The sequence below is a fragment of the Mesoplodon bidens genome, assembly GCF_964165515.1.
Source record: "Mesoplodon bidens genome assembly, chromosome: 11".
Classification (NCBI taxonomy): domain Eukaryota; kingdom Metazoa; phylum Chordata; class Mammalia; order Artiodactyla; family Ziphiidae; genus Mesoplodon; species Mesoplodon bidens.
In genome coordinates, this window is record NC_138167.1 from 77,756,335 (window position 1) to 77,782,165 (window position 25,831).

A 25,831-nucleotide genomic window follows, 5' to 3' on the forward strand; every position below is an offset into this window, starting at 1 on the left:
GCCGAGCAATTTTATCTTATAAACAACTGAATGACTTATAAAAAGCAAATGATTATCAGGTGTCTTTAGAGTTGTGAAAGGAAAAATTAATAGAGTAAGAAAGGGATTAGTTGCCCTTTCATTTCTACCTCTTTACAGCAAAACCCTGTTTATTAAACATAAAAAACAAAAAGGTATTCTAAGTGTTTAGAAGTTGGACTTTTAACATAGCAACTAGGATTGCTATTGTTCTTAGTTCATAGTTCAAGGTAGCCAGCTTTATTTATTTTTGCTCCTACATGCTGTAGACTAGAAATATATTACCAGAAAGAAAAAAGAAAATTGTGTGCCAACGTGGTTTAGAAACCAAAAGTCAGAATTTAATCTCTACATTAAGCTGAATATTGGGGAGGTATACACTCAGAAATTAAACTGTGAAAACACACACACACACACACACACACACACGATACTGACAATTTTCTAAAAAGATAAAAATTTCCCTATACTGATAAAAAGTTTTTTAACCATTCTTAATAATTTCTCATTTATTGTTCTATCCCTGTTATAGACAGCATCTTCAAACATTTCATAAAGTTTATCACAAGTTAAATATTACCTTGACATTTTTTTTCCTGTTTTTTTTTTTTTTTTTGCGGTACGCAGGCCTCTCACTGCTGTGGCCTCTCCCGTTGCAGAGCACAGGTTCTGGACGCGCAGGCCCAGTGGCCATGGCTCACGGGCCCAGCCGCCTCGCGGCACGTGGGATCTTCCCGGACCGGGGCACGAACCCGTGTCCCCTGCATCGGCAGGCGGACTCTCGACCACTGTGCCACCAGGGAAGCCCTACCTTGCCATTCTTAATATTAGTCTTCCTGTTCCACCATTATAATACTTTTGAGAATCTTCAATATTTTTCTTTCACTTTTTTCAATCATTTTCACACATCCCAATAACTTCTTTCTTAATTTCAGTCATCAGTTTCCATTTCTTTTATTATTTTTTTTCAGATCAAGATCTGTAATTCTTTTGCATCTATGATTCAATGTCCATCCTACCATAAAAGGTCTCTTTAACTGTTCACTTCTGTGTTATATTCAGTTCAGTTTTTTAAAAAAATCAGTGTTATTGAGGTACACTAAAAGATAAACTGAGGCACATTAAAATTTACAAGAGTTTATTTGAGCAAACATCAATTTCCAACATGAAAGTGGTTAGAAAATTGTTAGGAGCACTCTATCAACAGGAGCTAAGAGAAAGGTTCTTGTGGAGCAGACAAGGAAGCAAAGCAAGGAAGTTATTTGATTGGCTATAGCTTAAGCATTTGCTTGTTTTGGGAAAGGCTAGTTGCCTGTTTGTGATTGGTTGTTCTTAAATCTTGTCTTCTTGGATATGAGAGCATTTCCAACTGATTCTGGCTTAAGTTTTGGTTTGCTTATGGAGGCTACCAAGGCATTAGAGCCACCTCAGCATAAAATAGTCTTTTTGTTTAGCTACTTTAACAGATATAATTTACGGTCAATAAAATTTACCCATTTCAATATATAGCTCTATTTAATATTGTACTAGAGGTCCTAACAATTGTAATAAGGCAAGAAAGAGGAATAAAAAAATGTATAGACTGAAAAGGAAGAAGTAAAATTGTCTTTATTTGAAGATGATATGATCAGGGAATTCCCTGGCAGTCCAGTGGTTAGGACTACTAGGTTAGCTTTTACTGCCTAGGGCCTGGGTTCAATCCCTGGTCAGGGAACTAAGATCCCACAAGCCGTGCACCTTGGCCAAAAAAAAATGAAGATGATATGATCAGCTATTTATACAATTCTAAGAAATCCACTAAAAAACTGCTGGTACTAGGGAATGAATTTAGCAAGGCTGCAGAATATGAGATTAATATACAAAAATCAGTTGTATTTCTATATATTGACAAGAAACTATTGGACATTAAAATTTTTTAAATATCATTTATTTATAGGGACTTCCCTGGTGGCGCAGCGGTTAAGAATCCGCCTTCCAGTGCAGGGGACACAGGTTCAAGCCCTGGTCCATGAAGATCCCACATGCCATGGAGCAACTAAGCCTGTTCACCACAACTACTGAGCCTGTGCTCTAGAGCCTTGCTCCACAACAAGAGAAGCTACTGCAATGAGAAGCCCGCACACCACAACAAAGAGTAGTCCCCGCTCGCCTCAACTAGAGAAAGCTCGTGCGTGGCAACAAAGACCCAAAGCAGCCAAAATAAATAAATAAATAGATTTATAATAAAAAAATATCATTTATAATAGCATTTTAAAAACATAAAATACTTAAGGGTAAATATGTGTAAGACCTGAATACTGAAGACATTCTTGAGAGAAGTGAAAGAGGACCTAAATAAGTGGAGAGTTATACAAGGTTCATCGATTAGAAGACAATATTGTTAAGGTATCAAATCTCTCAAATTTAATTATAGAGTCTAGACAATGCTAATCAAAATTTCAGCACATGACTTGTAGAAATTGACAAGCTGATTATAAAATTTATATAGAAGTCCAAAAAATCTAAAAGAAAACAATTTTTCAAAAGAAGAACTTCTGTTAGAGGCATCATAAAACTACAGTAATCAACATCATAGTGTGATATTGGCATAAGAATAGGCACAGATCAATGGAACAGAATAGAGAGTCCAAAAACAGACTTACACGTGTATGGTTGATTATTTATTTAAAAATGAAGGTGGAATAATTTGATATCCACATGGGAAAAAAGTGAACCCTGATCTTTGCCTCATAACATATACAGAAATTAGTTGATTAGTTGATTCAAAGATTTGAAGAGGTAAAACTATAAAACTTCAATAAGAAAGCAGAAGAGAAAAATCTAATGCCCCTGTGTTAGGCAAAACAAAAAAAAAATTTTTTTTTTTGGCTGCGTCGTGTGGCATGCAGTATCTTCCCTAACCAGGGATCAAACCCACAACCCTGCAGTGGAAGCACGGAGTCTTAACCACTGAACCACCAGGGAAGTCCAAAAATTTCTAAAATAGGGCACAAAACACACAAAACCTAAAATAATAAGAATTGATAAATTGAACTTCATCAAAATTTAAACCTTGGCTCTTCAAACAGTCCCATGAATAAAATTAAAAGCCAAGCCACAAACTGGGAGAATACATATGCAAAAGTTATTTCTGATAAAAGTCTTATATCTAGAACATTAAAAAATTCTAAAACTCAATATAAAGACTAAAATCCAAGTTTAAAAAGGGGACAAAATTTTTGAACACACGTTTCACTAAAGAAAATATATGAATGATAAACATGAAATGATGCTCATCAGCATCATTGTCGTTGGAGAAATTCAAAACCACAATGAGCTACATCTACACGTATACTAGAATGGCTATAATTAAAAAGATTGAAAATTACCAAATGTTAGCAAGGATATGCAGCAATCGGAACTCATACATTGCTGGTAAAACGGTATAGCTATTTGGAAAGTAATTTGTTAGTTTCTTATAAAGTTGAACATGCACCTCCTGTTATGACCCAACCATTCCACTCCTAAATATTTGCCTGAGAGAAATGAAAACATGTTCACACAAACACTTGTATGAAAATGATCATTGCAGCTTTATTCATAATAGCCCCAAATCGGAAACAACCCAAATTTCTGTCACTCATAAATGAAAAAACAAATTGCTGTAGAGCCATCCAATGGAATTTTACTCAGGAGAAAAAGGAACAAATTATTGATATACACACGTTCAACATGGATAAATCTCAAAAGCTTTATGCTAAGTGAAAGAATCCAGACACAAAAGACTACAAATTTTAAGATTCAATTTATATGAAATTCCAGAACAAGCAAAACAATAGTGTCAGAGTCCAGATCAACAACTGTCTAGGGTTGGGGAGACTGGGAGAAGGGACTGGCTGCAAAGGAGCATGAGGAAAATTTGAGGGGAGGGGGGTTAGGGAAATGTTCTATATTGTGATTGTGGTGATGGTTACATAACTCTATACATTTGAACCAATAATAATCAGAAGATATAATGAACAACTTTATGTCCATAATTTAAAATTTATATGAAATGGGCAAATTCTTTGAAAAACACAACTTACTGAGGTGACATCAATAGGAGGGTTTTTCTAAACTAAGTACATTTGTGAAAAAGAAGTTAATGTTGGCAAACAAACCAGCGTCATACATGTCAGAAGTGTGAAGAGGGTACAATTAGGACGTTTTGTTGTGGTTGCTGTTTTGTTTGTTTTGTTTTGAGCTAATATGTTGAAACCATATTTATCCCTCTATTTTTTTTCGTTTTTGTTTTTTTGGCCACACCGCACAGCTTGTGGGATCTCAGTTCCCTGACCAGGGATTGAACCCAGGCCATGGCAGTGAAAGTGTCATATCCTAACCACTAGACCACTAGGGAACTCCCTATCCTTCCATTTTCTTAGGAACTTTATCAATGAATACTATATCGCTTTCAGAAAAAATTCAGCTATATTGCTATATTTGTTTACCAGAAACCTGGAGACATGTATTGTTCAAATTAATTATAAAAGCCCCCCAAAATTAATTATAAAAGCACAAAAGAAAAACAAATGATTAAATATGTTAAGGACATATATAACTCAGTGTGAAAATAAGTATATACACAAGATATTAAAAAATTATGATAGAAAGAACAGTCTCAAAGAATTTTTTTTCTTTCATCCTGTCTTTGCAATTCCCAGTTTGGCTTTGGTAGAAAATCAAATCTTACTTAATATGTCTTTATGAACATCTGGTAGTGGGTAAGAGAGAAAGGCAGGTCTCTGGACTGAACTTTTGCTTCCTTTAAACAGAAAACTATTAAAGAAATTACACCTCCCCTATTTTTCTTATGCTTAAAAAAAGATAAAGCTAAAATTGAATCTGTGAATTATTGACCTTGCTTCTGTGTATCTGCACTCAAACCCATTAACATACTATATTTCCTCCTGTATGTCTTCTCATCTATTCTTGCTCTTTCTTTTTTCTCAACTTAAGAAATCAAGAAAAATCGTTAAGAGCTCAGACTCTTTTTTTAAAAAAATTTTACTTATTTTTGGCTGCATTGGGTCTTTGCTGCTCTGCGCGGGCTTTCTCTAGTTGCGGTGAGTGGGAGTTACTCTTCGTTGAGGTGCGCGTGCTTCTCATTGCGGTGGCTTCTCTTGTTGCAGAGCACGGGCTCTAGGTGCGCGGGCTTCAGTAGTTGTGGCACGCAGGCTCAGTAGCTGTGGCTCGTGGGCTCTAGAGCACAGGCTCAGTAGTTGTGGCACATGGGCTTAGTTTCTCCATGGCATGTGGGATCTTTGCAGACCAGCGCTTGAATCCGTGTCCCCTGCATTGGCAGGCAGATTCTCATCCACTGCGCCACCAGGGAAGTCCAGAGCCCAGGCTCTTAAGATTGGGGACAGACTACTTGGGTTGAAATCCTCGCTCTGCCATTTTCCAAAGTCAGTTTTTCCTATGCCTAATATGAGTAACAATAACAATGACAACATCACTGACATTATTTATTATATGGCCCAGAGGGGTTAAGTAACTTGGCCAAGGTCACATAGCACTATCTACCTGGAAAAAGCCTCACCTTTATGGAAATACTATGCAGAGGCAAATTAATCCAGACCCTCCCATTCAAATCCGGGAAAGCAAAATTACATTCAACCCACCAGTGTTGATTGCATGTGTAGAAACAGGACAAGACTTCTGCCCTTTGGACCTTGATAGTCTCAAGAGGAGATGAATGAGGAAAGAGTCCAACTAGTTATGCATGAGAAATGACATGGGAAAAAAGTTCGGGGAGCTTAGTTTTAAGCATGGATGTGGGGTGAGGGCCCTGAGTGAATCAGGAAAAGCCACAAAGAGGAGGAATATTGGAAAGGCAGCCTTAAAACACACTCTTCAGAATCATCTTGAACCAACGGACTCTGCCAACATCTGCTAACACAATTTTTGTAGTAGCCCTTCCAAAGTGGATTGGCAAAGCTAGTCTGGTGTACATAGGGTGACCAGCTGTCCCTGTTTGCCTGGGACTGAAGCCTCTCCCAGGATGTGGGACTTTCAGTTTTGAAACTGAAGAGTCAAAGCAACCCTGGGCAAACTGGAAGAGTTAGTCGTTGCTGCAGAAGTAAACTATAACAATGCTTGCTAACATCTGTTGATTACCTGTAATGCGTTAGATGCACACTGTTCTAGGAATTTTCCACGTTTGCTCATTTAATTCTCCCAATAACCTAAGCCCCATTTGAATACTATCATTAGCTCCATTATGCAGTGAAGGAAATCAAGGCACAGAAATTTTCAAGGTCATGCTTCCGGGAAGCGTTGGGACCAAACCCAGACATTGTCCTGCTAGGGTTGACCTTTTACACCATTGTCCTATCCTGGGCAAACAAATAGCCAGCTGCTGAGGATCTTGGATCCCCCAAGAAAATGGGAAGGGTCAGACCTGAGAACCAAAGCATTAAAAATGTCTTTTAGTTTGATCCCAGCATTTCTCGACTCCCAAATCCATGACTCTCTAGGGCAAAATTCCTCCTGCATTGGATGAAGTTCTAGATCCTTAGGACAGTTTGCAATGGGTTCTTACTTGTTCCCAGGCAACTATGGTTTAAATGGGACTGAATCTCAACACTGCTTAGCTAATATTTTTATCTCTTTTAAAAAATAATTATCATTAGTTGAGAATGTACTATGCACCTGGCATTGTTCTGAACACATTGCCTATATTAAATCATTTAATCCTTATTTCTTGTATTAGTCATATACATGCCTGCTGAAGAAGAGAAATTTGAAAGTTAGTTTTTCATTCTCTTTCAAAATTGGTGATGGCTAGTTGGATAAAATAAGTCCATGGGGGATGGAACATATATTGATGCTTCAATGAGTATTTCTCCTAGTATATAAGTGATTTTGTTTTCTCACAACTAATCTCTGCTTTTGCAATATTCTGATTTATAACCTATTTGTGTCCCTTTTAAACACAATTTCATTCTCCCAGTCAAAGGTCTTCTATGGAAGTGTTCTTGGTGATTTAGAAACTCGTGATCTTGGTGTAAAGGAGCTTTGGAAATGCTGTTGATTGTTTGCTTGTTCTTAAAGTTTTTATCAGGCAGTTTATATGTCCCCCATGCTTTAGGGGAGAATGAGAAACCACCAGCATCTGTGGTCTTTGTTGAAAGATTGACTTAGAGCACTAATGCTTTGAGGGAGAATGGATTTGAATGGAATTCTCAACCATCCACCAGATCCTTGGATTTCTGTTGCCAGAATGCCCTTACTTTCAAATGGGATTTCCATTTCTCCTCAATTTTTATGTTGCCATAGGACAAACAGTCATAAAAATTCATGTCCCCTGCCAACCACCTGTACAACCACCTGTATTTTAAAATAATTTTAAACTTTAAAGAGCTTCAAGAATAGTACAGCTTCAGCAATTGTTAATGATTTGCTACATTTGCTTATCTCACTTTCTATTTTTATCTATACATAAAATTTTAATGAATCAACAAACATCATGCTCCCTTATGTCTAAATAGTTCAGTATCTATGTCCTTTAAACAAGGACATTCTCTGATATAGCTGTGAAATAACAGAAAACTTATATTGGTCTCTGCCCCCAGTTCCTGATACAGAGCTACTGAAACCTTTGTAAATTCCTAAGTGATATGAGAGAGCACTAGGCATATCTTTTGTTCTATTGAGGTGCCTCTGGGTGGGCTCCTGCATGGCTCCTAGAGGCAGGCTGTTCACGAGAAAGACCAAGCCACGATTAGAAGCTTGGAATTTTCAGCCGCACTCTCCATCCTGCAGAAAGAGGAGAGGGATTAGAAACGAAGTTAATAATTGATCATGCCTACGGGAGGAAGCCTCCATAAAATCCCAATAGCGGGACTTCCCTGGTGGTCCAGTGGTTAAGAATCCGCCTTCCAAGGCAGGGTATGCAGGTTCGATCCCTGGGGGACCTAAGATCCCACATGCCGCAGGGCAACTAAGTCCATGTGCTGCAACTACTGAGCCATGCCACAGCTAGAGAGAAGCCTGCACACCACAATGAAAGACCCCGTGTGTTGCAGCTAAGACCCAACACAGACATAAATAAATAAATAAATAAATAATAAATAGTTTTTTAAAAAGTTAAAAAAAAATCCCAATAGTGTGGGATTTGGAGAGCTTCCACGTAGGTGAACTCATCCACACTGGGAGGGTGACACACTCCAACTCCATGGGGCCAGTAGCTCCCGCACTCAGGATCCTCCCGGACCTTGTTCTATGTTCTTCATTTGGCTGTTCATCTGTATCCATTATCATATCCTTTAATAAACTAATAAACACAAGTAAGTGTTTCCCTGAGTTCTATGAGCCACTCTTGCAAATTAATTGAACCCAAAGAGGGGGTCATTGGAACCTCCCATCTACAGCCAGTTGGTCAGAAGCACAGGTGATAAGCTGGGATTGCAACTGGTGTCCGAAGTGAATATGTCAGGTCAGGGCATGGGGGGCAGTCTTGTGGAACTGAGCCCTTAACCTGTGGAATCTGATGTTATCTCCAGATAAACAGTTTCAGAATTGAGTTAAATTACAGGACACCCGGCTGGTGTCACAGAGAATTGCTTGGTGTGGGGAAAAAAATCTCTTAGTGACCAGAAGCATCAGAAGTGAAGTGTTTTGTGTGAGTAGTAAAGGAGACTCACAGGGAAGAAACACACAGATGGAAAACTGAGTTTTTTTAGGGAGAGAAACACACAGATGGAAAACTGAGCTTTTTAATAACCATGGTGTAATTATAAGGTTTGGGAAATGTATTATAGTTATAATACTCACCTAACATATTGTTTATATTTGAATTTCATCAACTGCCCCCAGAATATCCTTTATAGCAATTTTGGCCTCCTCTTCCAGGATCCAATTCAAGATCACACATTGCACTTTGTAGCTGTTCTCTTTAGTCCCCTGTTAACTTAAAACAATAAAACGGCCAGTTATTTTACCAGCAAAATGAGTTTATTCAGGAGCAACAAAGAATTGCAATTCTGGACATGCATCTGTGGTGAACCCACATGTAAGTTCGGTAAAGCAAAGAAGGGGAAACTATTTTGTAGAGGAGAAGGGGAAGTTGGGAGGGGCTTTTATAAACAAAATGTTCACTGGAAGAAACTGGGAGTTAGAAGTATAGTGGCTTTTCATTGGCTGAGTTATGATAGTCTCTCATTGGCTGAGCTCTTGCCAGCCAACAAAATCTTTCTTCCTTCTGCTGGTGGTAGTAGTCACTTCCTGACAGAGATGTAAGTTGCGTCTCTTCCTGTTGGAATCTGTATTGATGTTGAGTGGTACATGCAAGAGACGTCCCCCTTCTGGTCGCCTGACTCCATTTTAGTGAGATTTCTCTTTAGTTTTCATAGCTTTTATTTATTTATTTATTTAAATTTATTTTATTTATTTATTTGGCTGCATTGGGTCTTCGTTGCTGTGTGCGGGCTTTCTCTAGCTGTGGCGAGCGTGGGCTACTCTTCGTTGCAGTGCACACGTTTCTCATTGCGGTGGCTTCTCTCGTTGCGGAGCACGGGCTCTAGGCACGTAGTTGTGGTACGCAGGCTCAGAAGTTGTGGCACGCAGGCTCAGAAGTTGTGGCTTGCGGACTCTAGAGCACAGGCTCAGTAGTTGTGGCGCACAGGCTTAGTTGTTCCATGGCATGTGGGGTCTTCCTGGAGCAGGGCTCGAACCCGTGTTCCCTGCATTGGCAGGCGGATTCTTAACCACTGTGCCACCAGGGAAGTCCCCTTTCATAGCTTTTAAATCTGCAGAAATTCCTCAGCTTTCCTTTGTCCTTCATGGCATTGACATTTTGAAGGCCAATTGTTTCATAGACTGTCCCTTAATTTGGTTTCCTCACAATTAGATTCAGATCATGCACTTTGGGCAGAAATGCTACACATATTGTCTTCTCAGTGTGTCCTATCAGGATGTTAATGACCTCAGTTTTCTCCACTACTGGCAATGTTAACAATACATGCTTCTTGAACTGAGTAGGTAAATTGAGGACACATAATCATATACATGGATTTTTATAATTCTTTCTTATCCTCCATTTGTATTATTAAAAACCAGTCTGTTCTTCAAAATCTTACTCTGATGAATCCCATAGGTGGGATTTAGTCAGAGTGGCTGAGAGCACAGGCTTCAGTACCTGAGAGAGCACAGGCTTCAGTACCTGACACATTGGTTCAAATCCCTGATTCCACTTAGCAATTGTGACCTTGAACAAATTGACACCTTAGTTTTCCTCATTTGGAAACTGATCATAATGAGAGTGTCTGCAGTTTGTTCATCTGTAATGAGGATTCAAGGAAGCAGTAAATGTAATAAAGCATTTAGCTCTTGGCTTGGCACAAAATAAGTGCTCAAAAAAACTAGTGATTGTTATTATTATAATTAACCCATACAATGGCAAGCAGAGACAGCTAGTTCTCCCTAAAAACTTCTTGACTTCTTTTGCCATTGGGAAGGGGCCACGTGATCAGTTCTGGCCACAGGACTGTAGGTGAAAGTGCCATGTGCCACTTCTGGGCTGAGGACCTTACAAGCTGGTGCTCTTCCCCTGCCACAGTGACCCTGAAGGCTGCATGTTCCAGATGGAGTAGCTACAAGGTGGAGATAGGCTGCCTATTTAAACTGGTGTGGGAAAAAAGTCTCTTGGTGACCAGAAGTGTCCTAAGTGTTCTGTGTGAATAGTAAAGGAGACTCACAGGGAAGAAACACATAGGTGGAAAACTGAATTTAAATAAATAAGAAGTACACCTTTTGTCTTAAGCCATGGATATTATATTTTACTATAGTAGAATCTAACATTTCCTTGATTAAGCCATGGATATTATATTTTACTATAGTAGAATCTAACATTTCCTTGATTAATTTAAGTAGCATGTCCACATAATGTATAAACAACGATTTGATAATTATGCAAAAGACTAAAATATACTGTTGATTCTACCTTTAACGACAGTTAAGTCTGTGTTTTTACTGATACTCATTCAACAAATATTTCTTGAGCACTAACTGCATGCCTGATTGTCCTGGCAAGTGGCAAGCAAAACCAGGCAGAGTTCCTGTAATCATGAAGGTCATAGTCTAGTCAGGGAGACAGGCCTTAATCAAACAATGGCATAGGCAAATGCAGAAGTGTAACCAGTCTTAGGCTATGAAGAAGGGAGAGGACCACAGTGCTATGAGAGGCTGAAAGTGAGAAATAGATCTATCACTAGCAATGGGATCTTGGGAAACTTGGCTTAATAGCCTAGTAGTTTCCCTGTAAAATGGGTACATTGGCCTAGCTGATCCTGAAGGTCCCTTCCAGCTCTCATAGTCTATATTTTTGTGTGGATTCCTCTTTTTTCCTTGTTTGTGTGAGCATTTTTTAATTGAAAAAAAACTAATTTAGCAGAAACATTGGCTAGCACATGAGGCAATGTGACTTCTTTTCTTACTGCTAATTTAAATCCAGTAGTGTTAGGCAGCCTCCCTCAATGTTTTTGCTGAAACTTTGGAATAATGCTTACTAATCATCTTCAGGGGGACTTTGTGAGCTATGAGTAAGCAAGTTTCATTGAGTGACAAAGGCAGGAGGCTTACATCCATTTAGCAAAGATGACCCTCTCTGGGGGTAGAATTTGAAAAGCCCCTGAAGAAATCTGAGGGTGGGGGAAATATTTCCCCCTCTAGCTACCTGAATTCCCATATATTTGTAACTTCAGAAAATCCTAGAACAACAATGAAAGTTTTTACTTGGGAACAACACTGTTCTTTTTTTTCTAATGCTTCAGTGTGAATGTCTTATGGTAGCTGGAAGTCACTGAGGGATAAGGAAGGGAAAGAACTCAGAAAGATCTGGAGCTTGAGGGACTTGGCCAGAAAATGCAGATATGAGTCTGTGTGCAGAGGTCTTGTGCTCTAGGAAGGCCCTGGCTGCCAGGCTGAAGAGACCACCTGCAATGAAGGATTCAGGGATAACAACACTACCTCACAATGTTGCCAAGGGCCAACAATGAGTACCTGCATGTTTATTACCAAAGAAGTTCACTACCTTGTACCAAGCACCATAATAATGTGAAATAGTGGTCTTACATAATCTAAAGAAAGAAACAAAGTACTTTAAGTCAGAAAAATAAGGGGTATGATTTTTTTCCCCCTGTAATGACTGGAGGTCTTTGCTATGAGTTTCATAACACTTGTATACCCTAGATAGGTGTCAAAGAGGCAAACAACAAAAAAATTAGCACAAGCTTCAATTCATGTGACTTTGATTCCCACGTTGATGCCAGCGAAAAAGCCAATACATAACTGCAAAATAACTTTAAGAAAAATTACATGACTAAGCAAAGCTGGTATTAAAAGGCCAGTTCTTCTTTTTGTAAAGGACTCGAAACTTGCTAACATAATAGGAGCAGTTTTCTCATGCCCATAGAACCATTTTCACATCCCACATCTTGCCAGTTTGGTATTTCCTTCCTTTATTGCTTAAAAGATTGTCAGACATTTTGAAAGGAGAGAAGTCAATTAAAATGCATTTAGACTGTTCTTTAAAAATGCTGATAGGACAGGCAAATTTAAGATTTCAGAAACAATAAAATATGAGGGTTTTTTTTTTTTGAGAAGGCAAGGAATTTTAATGTTCTGTATCCTTGAGGAAAAATGCTATATTTTGTTAAAAGTAAATATGTTGTTTTCATTCATTCAAGCAAAGTAATTTACTTTACTTCATATTAGTGTTGAGTTGTCTCAAACATTATGTCCACATATAGCTTGTAAGTAACTCTTCCAAGGAAAAAAGAAAAAAAAACCCCATATTTCTCCATGATAATACACATATCTAGGATTCTGAAGGGACTTTGGGGACCCAGTGATTTTCACAGCTTTTTCTTTTTTAATCAGTGGAACTAGTTTCTATGTTAAGACTCTCATGAGGAATGAAAGTCGCCCTGGTGGAAGAGGGGATTGAGGACCCCAACCCAAACTCAATCCAGTATTCATTTCAAATAAACTTTGCTTCACTACTTTATCACCAGAGTCCATCAAAGTATCTGGCAGAAAGATCTGTTGAATGTATTATGCTGCCTCAGTCAATATCAAATAGAGATCATCACTTATAATACATATTAGAACATTTACAAAAATAAATAAAACCTAAGTATCCATCAACAGATAAATGGATAAAAAAGCTGTGGTATACATAAATACAATGGAATACTACTCAGCCATAAAAAAGATAGAATTTTGTCACTTGCAGCAACATGGATGGATTGGAGGGCATTATGCTAAGTGAAATAGGTCAGATAGAGAAAGACAAATACTGTATCACTTATATCACTTATATGTGGCATCTAAAAATACAATAAACTAGTGAATATAACAAAAAAGAAGCAGACTCACAGATATAGAGAACAAAGTAGTGGTTTCCAGTGGGGAGAGGGAAGAGGGGAGGGGCAACATAGGGCTAGGGGCTTAAGAGATACAAACTATTAGGTATAAAATAAGCTACAAGGATATATTGTACAACACAGGAAATATAGCCAATATTTTATAACTATAAATGGAGTATAACCTTTAAAAATTGTGAATCACTATATTGCACACCTGTAACTTATATAATATTGTACACCAAGTATACGTTACTAAAAGAAAAAAATAAATTAAAAAATAAATAGTGTAATAATGGAAACTAGTGTGTTATTTTCAATAATAGTAATTGGCCAGGTAACAGCCTTAAGACACATTTTAGTACTTGGCAAAGCAAAGTGAATTCATTTTCATTTGAGAAGTATATTTTGAGTTGGAGGGACCGAAGACTTTAATATCAATTAATATCAGTCCCCTGTTTGAACACCCCAGACCCACTTCTTTCCATCTGTGGTACTTAATCTCACTTTCCTCAGCTGTAAAGGAGAACAATAACATCAATTTTGATGTCCATTAATAAAACCCCCTTTTTTCCATGCATACCAATAGGGTTCACATGAGGTTAAGGGGACTCTATAGCAGTGCCTCATCCTGTGTGCTTAGGGGATGGGAAGTAGGGAGGGGGTGGGATGACTCATCTTGAGCCAATGAATAGAGTGTCATTAAATGTATTGAGACCCAACTGGGAATATTTGGACTTTAACTGGAGAGGGCCTACCAGTTTGCATGAAAGACTCAGGAGCTTCCTAAAAAGGCTCTTACTATTCCAAGGGAATTAGTTACTGGAGGAGAGAGCCAATTTCGAGTGTTGTGTGTTGTCTATCACTCAGATTTGAAGAACTTGTGCATCGTGTCAAAACCAAGAACTGGACAAGCTGTTTTGACACAAAAGTTTTAGTAGGACACGGTAAGGGAAGGAATGTCCTGTTCTCTGTAGGGCAGTGATAGTGTTACCGAATCAGGTCCGGCTGCTCGCTGCTCAAAAATCAATACAGAAAGAGAGAGACAAATGTAGCTAGAAAGGAAAGTTGCTTTTAAGCAGAATGCTGGCAATCTGGAGAGATGGTGGACTCAGTGTTCCCCAAAAACCATTTCCAAAGATTCTGCTCAGCCATGAAAGTTTTTAAAGGGAAAAAGGGAAGTAATCTCAGTTAATCATTGAGATAGGGGGTCAGAGTTGTCGCCATCCCCCACTGTGTGCAGGCTTGTGTGCGGGCTTGTCAACCTGTGATTTTTCTTTAGATGCTATCTTGTTCACACAGTTTGTTTATGAGGTTACTGAAGGGGGAGCTAGGGAAGAGATCTGGTCATCTGTTAATCACTTGTTCTTCATTTCTACTTCTTTGATCTACAGAAAGAATCAACGGATTCTGTTCAGTTCTGTTCTGCCTCCCCAGCAGAACATTTTGCCAATGTTAAAAAGAATGAGGTAAATCTATGTGTATTGATATAGAATATTCGCTAAGATATATTATCGTTAATTGTAAAAAGATACAGAACAATGTAAATATTATGCATCCATTGAAAATAAAGGAATTATACATATATATGCATGGAAGACATTGGAAGGATACACAAGACCATTTATAGTGATTAATTCTGAGAAGGTGACTGGGTGTGGATATCTGGGGCAAGAGAGACTTTTCATTATTTACTCTTTTGTATTATTTGAATTTCTTTTTTTGGATATATCTACATATATATGTTATTACATATCACATATATGTAACTTTTTAAAACCTATGCATTGCAAAATATAAAATTTAAATTGAAAATAACTAAGTTAGTCTGAACTTTCTCATATTGACTATTACTATCTATCCCAAATAAAAGGAAAACGACATACCATTTAGAAAATATGTAAATATTTTCAGTTTTCATATATATGAGAATATTTCTCATATATATGAAATATATATATATGAAATATATATACTATATAGGAGAAATATTTTCATATATATATGAAATATATATATATATATATATATATATATATATATATATATATTAATAAGGAAGTTCCTTATTTTGGGTAGGCTGCTTTCTTCCCCAGAAGCAGAACACAGCAATGGTGCTTAAGAAGTCTGGTTCTGATGTCAAACAGCTTGGGATCCAGTCTTAGCTCTGCCACTTACTAGCTACATGTCTTGGGTAACTTAACCTGTCTAAGCTTCAATTTCATTGCCTTTAAAATGTGGGAGAATAATAGTATCTACTTTTTAGGGTTATTTATGAAGAGTGAATGAAGTAGCACAGTTGAAGTGACTACCATACTGGCTGACCCACGGTAAGCACTTGATAAATATTATTAGGAAATGCATATGATGAAAATAAAGGGGACACAACAGTGAGGATTCATGGGAAGCCAATATTTGTTTTCCTTTTTGAAAAATGTGGACAGCCAGTGACAAACATGGATAATAAAACACATTTAGAGACGTTCCATTTGTGTAATTAACAATCTAGTAATTTTCAATCACTGGTTGAAGTTTAGGTCTCTCAGTGATGGCAGACCTTTGAGAGTTGAATGGGGTGTGGATAAAATGGCAGAGTTTCACAGTCAGTTTAGAAGAGACTGTGTTACCTATGTTATCTACTTGTCTTTCTGGATGCTCTTACTGTTCTTAGTTTCCCCATGTGTCATTTAACAAGGTGGAAAGAACCATGGACTGAAGAGAAAAGAGAATAATTTAAGCCTGACTCTATAACTAATGAGCTGGGTGACCTCAGGGCCATACTGCCCCTACCTGCAAAACCGGGAGACTGGCCCAGATGATCACCGAGTTTCTTCCAGATCTAACAATTCTACAAAAATGCCATGCCTGCTTAGCCCTTCTGGTCGCTACTGAGTCTATATCCTGTGTTGCTCCATTCTGATGAACTCAGATTGCAAGGTGACAAGAGAGCTTTGCAAAGCCTGAACTAAAAATAACCTCCTCCATAAATATTTTATCAGAAGCTAGAGAGCTAAATAAAATAAAAGGTAATTAAAAATCAGTATTAATGTCTGTATTCTGAGAATTTCACTTTGTTATTCATTTTGTGAACAGAAGTTTCCATCAGAGGTGGCTAAACTAAATTAAGAATGAAAATCCTTCAGAGTGTAAATAAAAGAAACAGATTTAAATTACTAAAATTTACTAAGAATAAGATTCATTTTGCTTTATGTCTCCCATTCAATTGATACAGTACTTTTAATAGGCGTACTCATTTAGCCCATATTTTCCAGCATTTTGCAGAAATGTTATACCTTATGTATAATAACGATTAAAATGCTTTACATTTGTGGAGCTGGTGTTTCATAGTTTACCAAGAGATTTTGTAGTTTAATAATTTACAACCGAAACGTCTATCTGGTCAGGAATTTGATAATATACAATATAGCTCTTTTCTCTTGTTAAAATGATAAATTGATATTTGAGTTAGAGTTTATTTTATAAAGCAAATATTGCAAGTTGGTAAAAAAAATAAAAAACTGTTCAATAGAAATGCAAAATAGGGTGGTATGCTCTGGAATGTTTGTGAGTTAGGCAATATTCAAAGAACTTCCTTATTTTAACTTTAAAATTTAAAACAACTTCTCTATATAAATAATAAAGATTCTTTGTTTTTCACCAGGCAGGGAGGTCACTTCAATATTTGATATGCAACATGGTATTTGGTATCAAGCGTGTTGTTTAACCAGGCTATTGAAATCGCGCTATAATACCAATTCATATGCTATAGGACCAAACTTTTATTCTCTATAATGCCAAAGTTCTCATGCAAACTATATTTGTTTTTGGTTTTGGAAGTTGGGACAGAAACAGCAGCAGCAAATTTCATTGTTTCAGATACTGAAGAGAAAATTTTGAATTTTAATATAAACTCATTTTAGGTATTTTAATATCATTAATTTTTGAATAGATTGTTTAGATTGGACTGCCTCATTTGAGTAGACTGGGGAAATTCCATATTGCCTCTTTCCTCCATGTTCTGGAAAATGACAGTATAGAACAGTAAAGCATTTGATTTCTCTTTGGAATAATAATGCTGAAGTGAGTCATTCATTTATTCATTTATTCAACAACCATTTATTGAGTATTTACTATTGTGCTAAGCCTCACAGGAAAGAAAAAGAAGCATATAACTGGGTACTTGCATGTACACAATGATAACCAATAACTGTAGATGGGTCAAACTCGAAGCACCAACAGTGGATACTTTAATAGAGTAAAAAAAAAAAAAAAAAATTCTGGAGTAGGAGCACTAGAATAGCCAGGGAAGGCTTTGCCCGGGAGAAAGATCCTGAAAAGATGGGTTGGATTCAAATAAGGGGAAATAAATGGAGAAAACATCCCAGGGAGGAGAAGCCATATATAAAACGTTATAGTATTAGTCAGGCAGAAGGCATGTCCTGAAGATAATATTGAAGAAATAGGTCACAGAGCATAGAACTCTTTAATTACTGAAGGGGTCTGTGGACAAGTAGCATTAGCATCCCCTGGGAACTTGTAGATATGCAGAACCAGAAACTAATTCCACATATTCAAGGTCTTTGGGTGCTTTGAAGATTGGATGTCTTCCCTGATGAAAATGCAAACTTCACTCTAGAACCAAAATCTAGACATTCCTGGAAACAGTGAGTTTTCCCCCCAATTCCACAGTGTTTGCATAATCTGGAGAGAGGTAGTTAGGTAGATATGATTGTGGAAGTATTTGACTGCTGAGTTAAGTAGCTCACGCCTCATCCACTCATGAATTCAATAAACATTTATTGAACTCCATTGTGGTAGCACTGGGGATACAGAGAAAAATAAGCCCACCTATGCCCTGCCCTTAAGGAGCTCACAATCTTATGGAAAAGTAAGTAACCAACAATTATAAATATCTTTCTGCAAATGAGTTTTAAAGCGTTATAACTGAGAAATAAACATGATTTATTCTGTTAACATTTACTGAATATTTAGTATATGCAAAATGATGGTGTTCAAGCATATTTGGGGTTGGGGAGAAGCAGAGATGGATCAGTTAAGTGGCTACCATCTAAGAGTAGGAAGTAAAGGAAGAATAAATAGGGTTTGGTCACTGTGAATTCAATGGAAGGCCAGAGAAAGAAGCACGTCTGCATTACCCATAAGTGGTAAGGTAGAGTAGAATTTGGATCACTGAGCAGAGAAATAGGGAAGTTGAGAGAGTGAACCATATTTGGGGGTTTTTGTTTGTTTGTTTGTTTAGTTGGGGGAGAGATATGTTCAATTTTAGATGTGTGGATCTTGAATGCATGTTCATAGAGAACCCTCTAGTATGGAGGAGGAGGTTCAGGACTGGAGCTGAAGAGAAAAGCAGAGCTGAAGCAATTATTGATCAGATGCTTTTTCCTCCTAACAACCCATTTGAATCACTGGAAAGTAAATAGGATTGATTGTGCAGCTTGAAGTTGTCCGTTGATGGTTAATTACATTTTGTTTATTTTTAAATAGAGCTCCAAACCTTTGTTTTCTTTGCTGCGAACAACACAAGCAAGTTTAGTGATCTCAATCATGACTATTATGTTCACTAATATGGCTTTATTTCCTTTTCCTGTTAGTGCAACAGTAACAGCAAAAAATGACAATAACTAAGTTTTTTTTTTTAATTCCATTTTCAAAGTCTTACTCTAGTACATTTTGTCTGTGTGTTCATTTTTTAAATGTATTGGCTGGGACATCCCTGGTGGCGCAGTGGTTAAGAATCCACCTGCCAATGCAGGGGACACAGGTTCGAGCCCTGGTCCAGGAAGGTCCCACATGCCGCGGAGCAACTAAGCCCATGTGCCACAACTACTGAGCCTGTGCTTTAGAGCCCGCGAGCCACAACTACTAAGCCCGTGTGCCACAACTACTGAAGCCCACGTGCCTAGAGCCCGTGCTCCGCAACAAGAGAAGCCACCGCACCGAGAAGCCCACGCACTACAACGAAGAGTAGCCCCTGCTTGCTGCAGCTAGAGAAAGCCTGTGCACAACAACGAAGACACAACGCAGACATAACTAACTAACTAACTAAATAAATAAATGTATTGGTTAACTTCAAAAACCACAGCTATCTTGTATCATACAAAATTTGAACTGTATAAATGGTTATTATAGTCAATGCATAGCTGAGTGGTTTAAATTCCTCAAAAGTTAATTGTGGGGCCTCCCTGGTGGCGCAGTGGTTGAGAGTCCGCCTGCCGATGCAGGGGATACGGGTTCGTGCCCCGGTCTGGGAGGATCCCATATGCCGCGGAGCGGCTGGGCCCGTGAGCCATGGCCGCTGGGCCTGCGCATCCGGAGCCTGTGCTCCGCAACGGGAGAGGCCACAACAGTGAGAGGCCCGCATACCGCAAAAAGAAAAAAAAAAAAAAAAAAAAAAAAAAGTTAATTGTGTAATTTAATTTTAATATGTAGACTTTGTGCTATATTTACCTATTATGCTCTTGCTCTCCCCCAGCTCCTGGCAAGATTTATTGACTATTCAAACTACCAGCTTCTGTAAGCTCCTCTATCTGGCATATCCATGTGTGGCATTATCTCTCATCTGGTAGGGACTGGATGAATCTTACTGTGGTAGGCTTGGTGGATGGAGTGTCCAGGGGTGATACCTGGGCACTAATGCCATTTCTCAGTGGTAGATCTCTCCTACATATCTGCGGTGTTGGCTCAGTTTATATAACAGAGCTTCCATGTCGGTCTCCAAAGAGACCCTTGCAATCTAGACAAATACATTCACTTTCTAGGAGAGGAAACAGAGACTCCACAAGAGAAAATTCAGAGTTATGGCTGATGGTATGGGCTTTGGTGTTAGACTAGGGCTCAAATCCAGGCTCTGTCACTTTTAACCAGATGACCTTGGGTAAGTAGAAACAAATAAGCAAAAAAAGCCAACTAGTTTACTTTTATTAAAAGAGTAATCCGGGCTTCTCTGGTGGCGCAGTAGTTGAGAGTCTGCCTGCCGATGCAGGGGACACGGGTTCGTGCCCCGGTCTGGGAAGATCCCACATGCCGCGGAGCGGCTAGGCCCGTGAGCCATGGCCGCTGAGCCTGCGCTCCGCAACGGGAGAGGCCACAACAGTGAGAGGCCCGCGTACAGAAAAAAAAAAAAGAGTAATCTATGGTATAAAATTCAAACAGTACAAAGGGTATACAAGAAAAAGTGTCTTCCTGCACTTCAGATCTGCAGTCTACTCTGCAGAGTAACCATTCCTAAGGTTTCTTGTACAAATGTTCAGAATTTCATGCATATGCATAGCATAATACAAATGCGGCTATGTAAATGTGCAAGCATATCTATGTCAATTCCTGTAAACGAAATTTTTGTCAGGGGTATGTGCATTTAAAATTTTGTATGTAGATGCTGCCTAATGGTCATCCAAAGGATTGCACAGTGGATGAGAGTGACAATTTTCCCACATGCCACTTCTTAAAAAATTTACCAGTTAGATAGGTGGAAATGTCATCCTAATGTGGTTTCTTCAAATGTTTTTAAAAATATAACACATAGACAGAAAAACACACAAAATATAAATGTACTATTCAATGAAGTATCAAAGAAGCAAACAAATCAGGTCAAGAAACAGAATATCAGAACATTCCAGAAACTTTCCTCATGCTTCCACCTACCCACTTTCTCCTTTCCAAAAATTAACATTATAGTTCAGTTTTGCCTGATTTTGAACTTATATGCACGGAATCATACATAGTGTGCTTTCTTTGGTGTCTGCTTGTTTTGTTCAATTATGTGTTTATGATATTTCTCCAGTATACAACTGTAGTTCTTTCATTTGCCTTGTTATATAGATGTCCATCATGTAAATACATTGCAATTTATGAATCCATTCTACTATTGACAGATATTTGGGTTGTTTACAGTTTTTTATTTTTATGAATAATGCTATGTAAATATTTTTATACATGTCTCTTGGTACACATGTGCATGCATTCCTGTTACGTCTATACCTAGGAGTATGGCACTGCCATAGCCATGTCAAGATCAGTCTAGCTTTTGGGAGGATGAAAGACCACATGGAGAGAGAGGCCAACCAAGTCAGCCAATGTACCAGCTGAATATAGCTGTGTGAATAACCTCCAGCAAGATCAGAAAAAGAACTGCCTGGCCAATCCATATGATTGTGATAAATAACTACTACTGCTGGTTTAAGTCCCTACATTTTGAATCAGTTTGTTACATGGCAATAAACAACTGACATATAGAAATTGGTACTAGAGATGGGGTACATAGAAATTTAAAATACATGGCATTGACTTTGGAACCATACTGTGGGTGGAGGCTGGTAAAATGAAGAGGCTGTTAGTGAGAGCTGAAGGACTGGCAAAAATCTTTTAGGGTAAACCGTTGTGGAACAGTGGATAAAAATGTTGCCTGTAGTAACTTGAAATATAGATAACATAGTGAATGAACTTGCCTAGCTGGCTGAGATATTTCCAGGCAGAATATTGAGAGTGTCATTTGGCTTCTTAGAGCTGAGTATGAGCTATGGGAAGAGAGAAAGACACTACAGAACTGTTCAGTTTGTAAGAAGAATTTGGAGGAGATACAGAGAGCCCAGGCTTCCTGGGTTAGAAAATAAAACGGTTCCTTATCCCCGGTTTCTCCAGCTGGCAAGAATTTCAAAATAAGAAATGCCCCCACCTTTCTATAATGAGATTTGAGAGGAAATAAAGCAATGAGAGAGAAACTCTCACTTCTGGTATAATAACTTCGATAGAGAGACAAGCTGGTCTTGCCCTCAGGAAAAAGAGGAAGGTGGGAGGAAGGGGTTGGGTTGGTCAAGAGGTGGTCTATAAAAGATCTGAGACCATAGACATTGGGCTACTGTGGCATGTGTTATGTCTTCCCTAGTGAATGAGGTCCTGCTTCCTCAGCTCTCCAGGGCAGAAGACAATCACAGCAAGACACAGTTTAGGAAGAGCCATTAATAGTGTACTTAATGCCAGCTACATCCACCCCAAGGGGACAAATACTGGTATTAGAAAATAACTGTGAATACCTAGTGTGTCCAGCTACTATAACTTCCCCCTTCCTGCACCCTTATTCATGCATATGGTGCATATGAAAGCAAATATGATCCTCCAGTGGACACTGTTCCCTTAGCCACAGCTGACTGGTCCAAGTGTGGGCACCTGATTACAAAGAATTTAGTGAGTGGGTGCAAATGGTAGGGATAATTATGAAACAAGAGTGGCTACGAAGTATGGCCATAAACTGATGATTATTACAGATGGGTGTTAGGTACATGGGTGCTCATTGTTAACTATTCTCTCAAAAGTATATTATGAATTTTGAAATTGTATATCAAACAAGAATACGATGGAAGTGCTGACTGAGGGTTAAGAACCCTTAGTCTCAAAAAAGCTCAAAATATTCAGGAATTAGTTTAACCAAAGGTACAAGACCTGTACACTGAAAACTACAAAATGTTGAAAACAAGTAAAGATGACCGTAATAAATGGAAAGACATCCCACATTCATGAATGGGGAAGACTATTACAATGGCAATAATCCTCAAATTAATCTATGGAGTCAGTACAATCCTTATCAAAATTCCAACTGCCTTTCTTTGCATAAACAAACAAGCTGATCCTAAAATTCAATATGGAAATGCAAGGGATCCAGAACAGCCAAGACAATTATTATTTTTTTAAAATAAATTTATTTATTTATTTATTTTAATTTTGGCTGCGTTGAGTCTCCGTTGCTGCATGCGGGCTTTCTGTAGTTGTGGAGATACCATATGACCCATTAATTCCACTCCTAGGTATATAACTAAGAGAACTGAAGACATGTATTTCCACAAAAACATGTACACAGATGTTTGTAGCATCATTATTCAAATAGCCAAAAAATGGGAACTCAAATATCCATCAACTGATGAATGGATAAACAAAACATGGCATATCCACACAACAGAATACTACTTAGCAGTAAGAAGGAATGAAGTATTTCATACATGCCACAACATGGATTAACCTTGAAAACATTACGGTAAGTGAAATAAGCTAGATACAAAAGGACAAACAGTGTATGATTTCACTTATATGAAGTATCTAAAATAGGCAAATTCATAGATAGCTACAGAAAGGTTATCAGTAGCTAGGAGGGGAGCAGTAGGGAGTTATGGCTTAATGGGTATAGAGTTTCTGTTTGGGGTGATGAAAACATTCTGGAATTAGACAGTGGTGACTGTTGCAAACCTTGTGTATATACTAAAATTGTACACTTAAAAATGATATTACTGTATGTGAATTATTTCTCAATTAAAAAAAAGACCCCTTAGTCTAAAGAGAAATTCTTTGACGACAAAGTACATGTTATTGAAAGGAAACATTTGAAATACAATACGTAATTTGTGAAAATCACACACCTCGTAGTGAGAGAGTAGCACTGACATATATACACTACCAAATGTAAAACAGAGAGCTAGTGGGAAGCAGCCGCATAGCACAGGGAGATGAGCTCTGTGCTCTGTGATCACCTGGAGGGGTGGGATAGGGAGGGTGGGAGGGACATACAAGAGGGAGGGGCTATGGGGATATATGTATGCATATGGCTGATTCACTTTGTTGTACAGCAGAAACTAAAACAACATTGTAAAGCAATTATACTCCAATAAAGATGTATTAAAAAAAGAAAAATCACACACCTAGTTATGATTTCAAAACATTCCTTAGTTTAAAAGACAATTATAAATACCCAGCGTTAAGTCCTTCTGAAGCTGATATTTATTATACTTATATATTTATACTTATTATATTTCATAGGTTTCTGCTTCATGGAATAAAATCGGAGCAAAAGAAAGTAACGTCCACTAGGTAATGTAACGCACAGAAATGTTTACGTTTCTAACTTAGGAAACTACAGTATGGTCATGTGTTTGCAAATCAATTTACCAAATGTATAGATCACGTCTCAGTTACAGAAGGCATCATAATGCAGTTACTCCAGCCTGGAAGTCAAATGATCAGAGTTGCTGTCCTGGCTCTATCACTTAGCTTGTTTCTACTTCTTCATGGGCAATTGAGATGTTTGGAATTGAGATTCCTTCCAGCTTTAAAATTTTAAACTAATTTGATCGTATTGTGGCTTTATAGTCAAAAGAATTTTGAAATTGTGTTACTTGCTTGGACTGCATTTAAACATTCACGTTTTAAAATTTAATAAATTATTACTGGACCGTAAGATTTGAAAAGGATTAAATTATCTACTCCACTTTTAATCAATTAGACCAACTGATCTCATTCCGCTGAGAATGAACCTGAAGCAATACCACCATCTGGTGGTTTCTCTTCAAATATAACAACTTTCTTGAAGAAGAGAGCATGGCCTCTCATATCAAATAGGACAGGTGGTTCAGATATGCCTAGTTTAGGAAACAAGTTTAATAATATTGCATAATATATGTTTAAGTTAACTAATGTTTATGTTATTGGCCTTAAAAACGTATAATTCAACACATTCTCTCAAATATTTGTTTAGTGCCCAAGTACAAGAACAAAACAGTGAACAAAATAAACAAAAATACTTGCATTCATAGATGATACATTCTAGTGAGAGGCAGTAGACAATAAATAAGCATAATAAGTAAATTATGTTTAGTGGTAACTTCTAAAAAATCAGGATAAGGGGGATGTAGAGTAGGTTGCAATTTTAAATATTAATAACATTTGAGCAAAGACTTGAAAGAGGTGAGGTCAATTCCAAATGTTAGTCTGAAGAATAAAATTCCACAGACTTATAAACTAAATGTTTATCTTTAATTCTAGCACGCTGCTATACCTGTTTCCTCAAACGTTTCTTTTTGGTAAGCAGTAACTGTAAAACCAGGTCAATAGTAACAGGAATGACTGCATTTTGAAAAATGATGTTGCCCTCAAGATACATACCTTTCCTATAGAGTAATGACTGCCTTTTGCTAGCATCGGAGAAGGTACAGGTAGAAGAAAGGAGGGAGGGACGCTAACGCTGGCCCTGCAGGCCACTGCGACGCCAAAAATCTCGTTGGCGGCCTCAGTGTAAGGCGGCTCCGCATTGGTGGCGCGGGGCTCTTCCTATTATTATAAGGTAGCCCTCTTTCCTAGTCGGAGGAAGGAGCCAGGGGAAAATCGGGTCAACGCCCGCAGTGTGCTTCAGGACCAGCAATTTCTGCGATGCCGCAAGCTGCGTCCGCTTCCAGTCAGACTGCCGCATCGAGGCCCGACGCGCATTCCCGGTTGGCGGATTCACCACTTCTTGGTGTCAGAATTTAAAATGAAAATTCGAACTTCCCTATTTCGGAAGCCTTTCCTGTCCAAGAAAACAGAATCAGGGGAGACTTGGAGTCCTTGAATTTTTTTTTTTCCCTTGCGGCTTCCGCAGTATCTACACCCTG

At 38.1% G+C, this 25,831-nt stretch overlaps 1 long non-coding RNA gene across 1 annotated transcript; it reads right to left on the reverse strand.

The window, feature by feature from the left end:
* Positions 1-3,589: 3,589 nt before the first annotated feature.
* LOC308624715 lies at positions 3,590-25,803 on the reverse strand. Its single transcript, XR_014016995.1, has 3 exons — positions 25,347-25,803; positions 8,815-8,950; positions 3,590-7,797 (listed from the first exon to the last, which is right to left on the reverse strand). It is a non-coding gene; the product is annotated as an uncharacterized lncRNA (long non-coding RNA).
* Between the last annotated feature and the right edge of the window lie 28 nt (positions 25,804-25,831).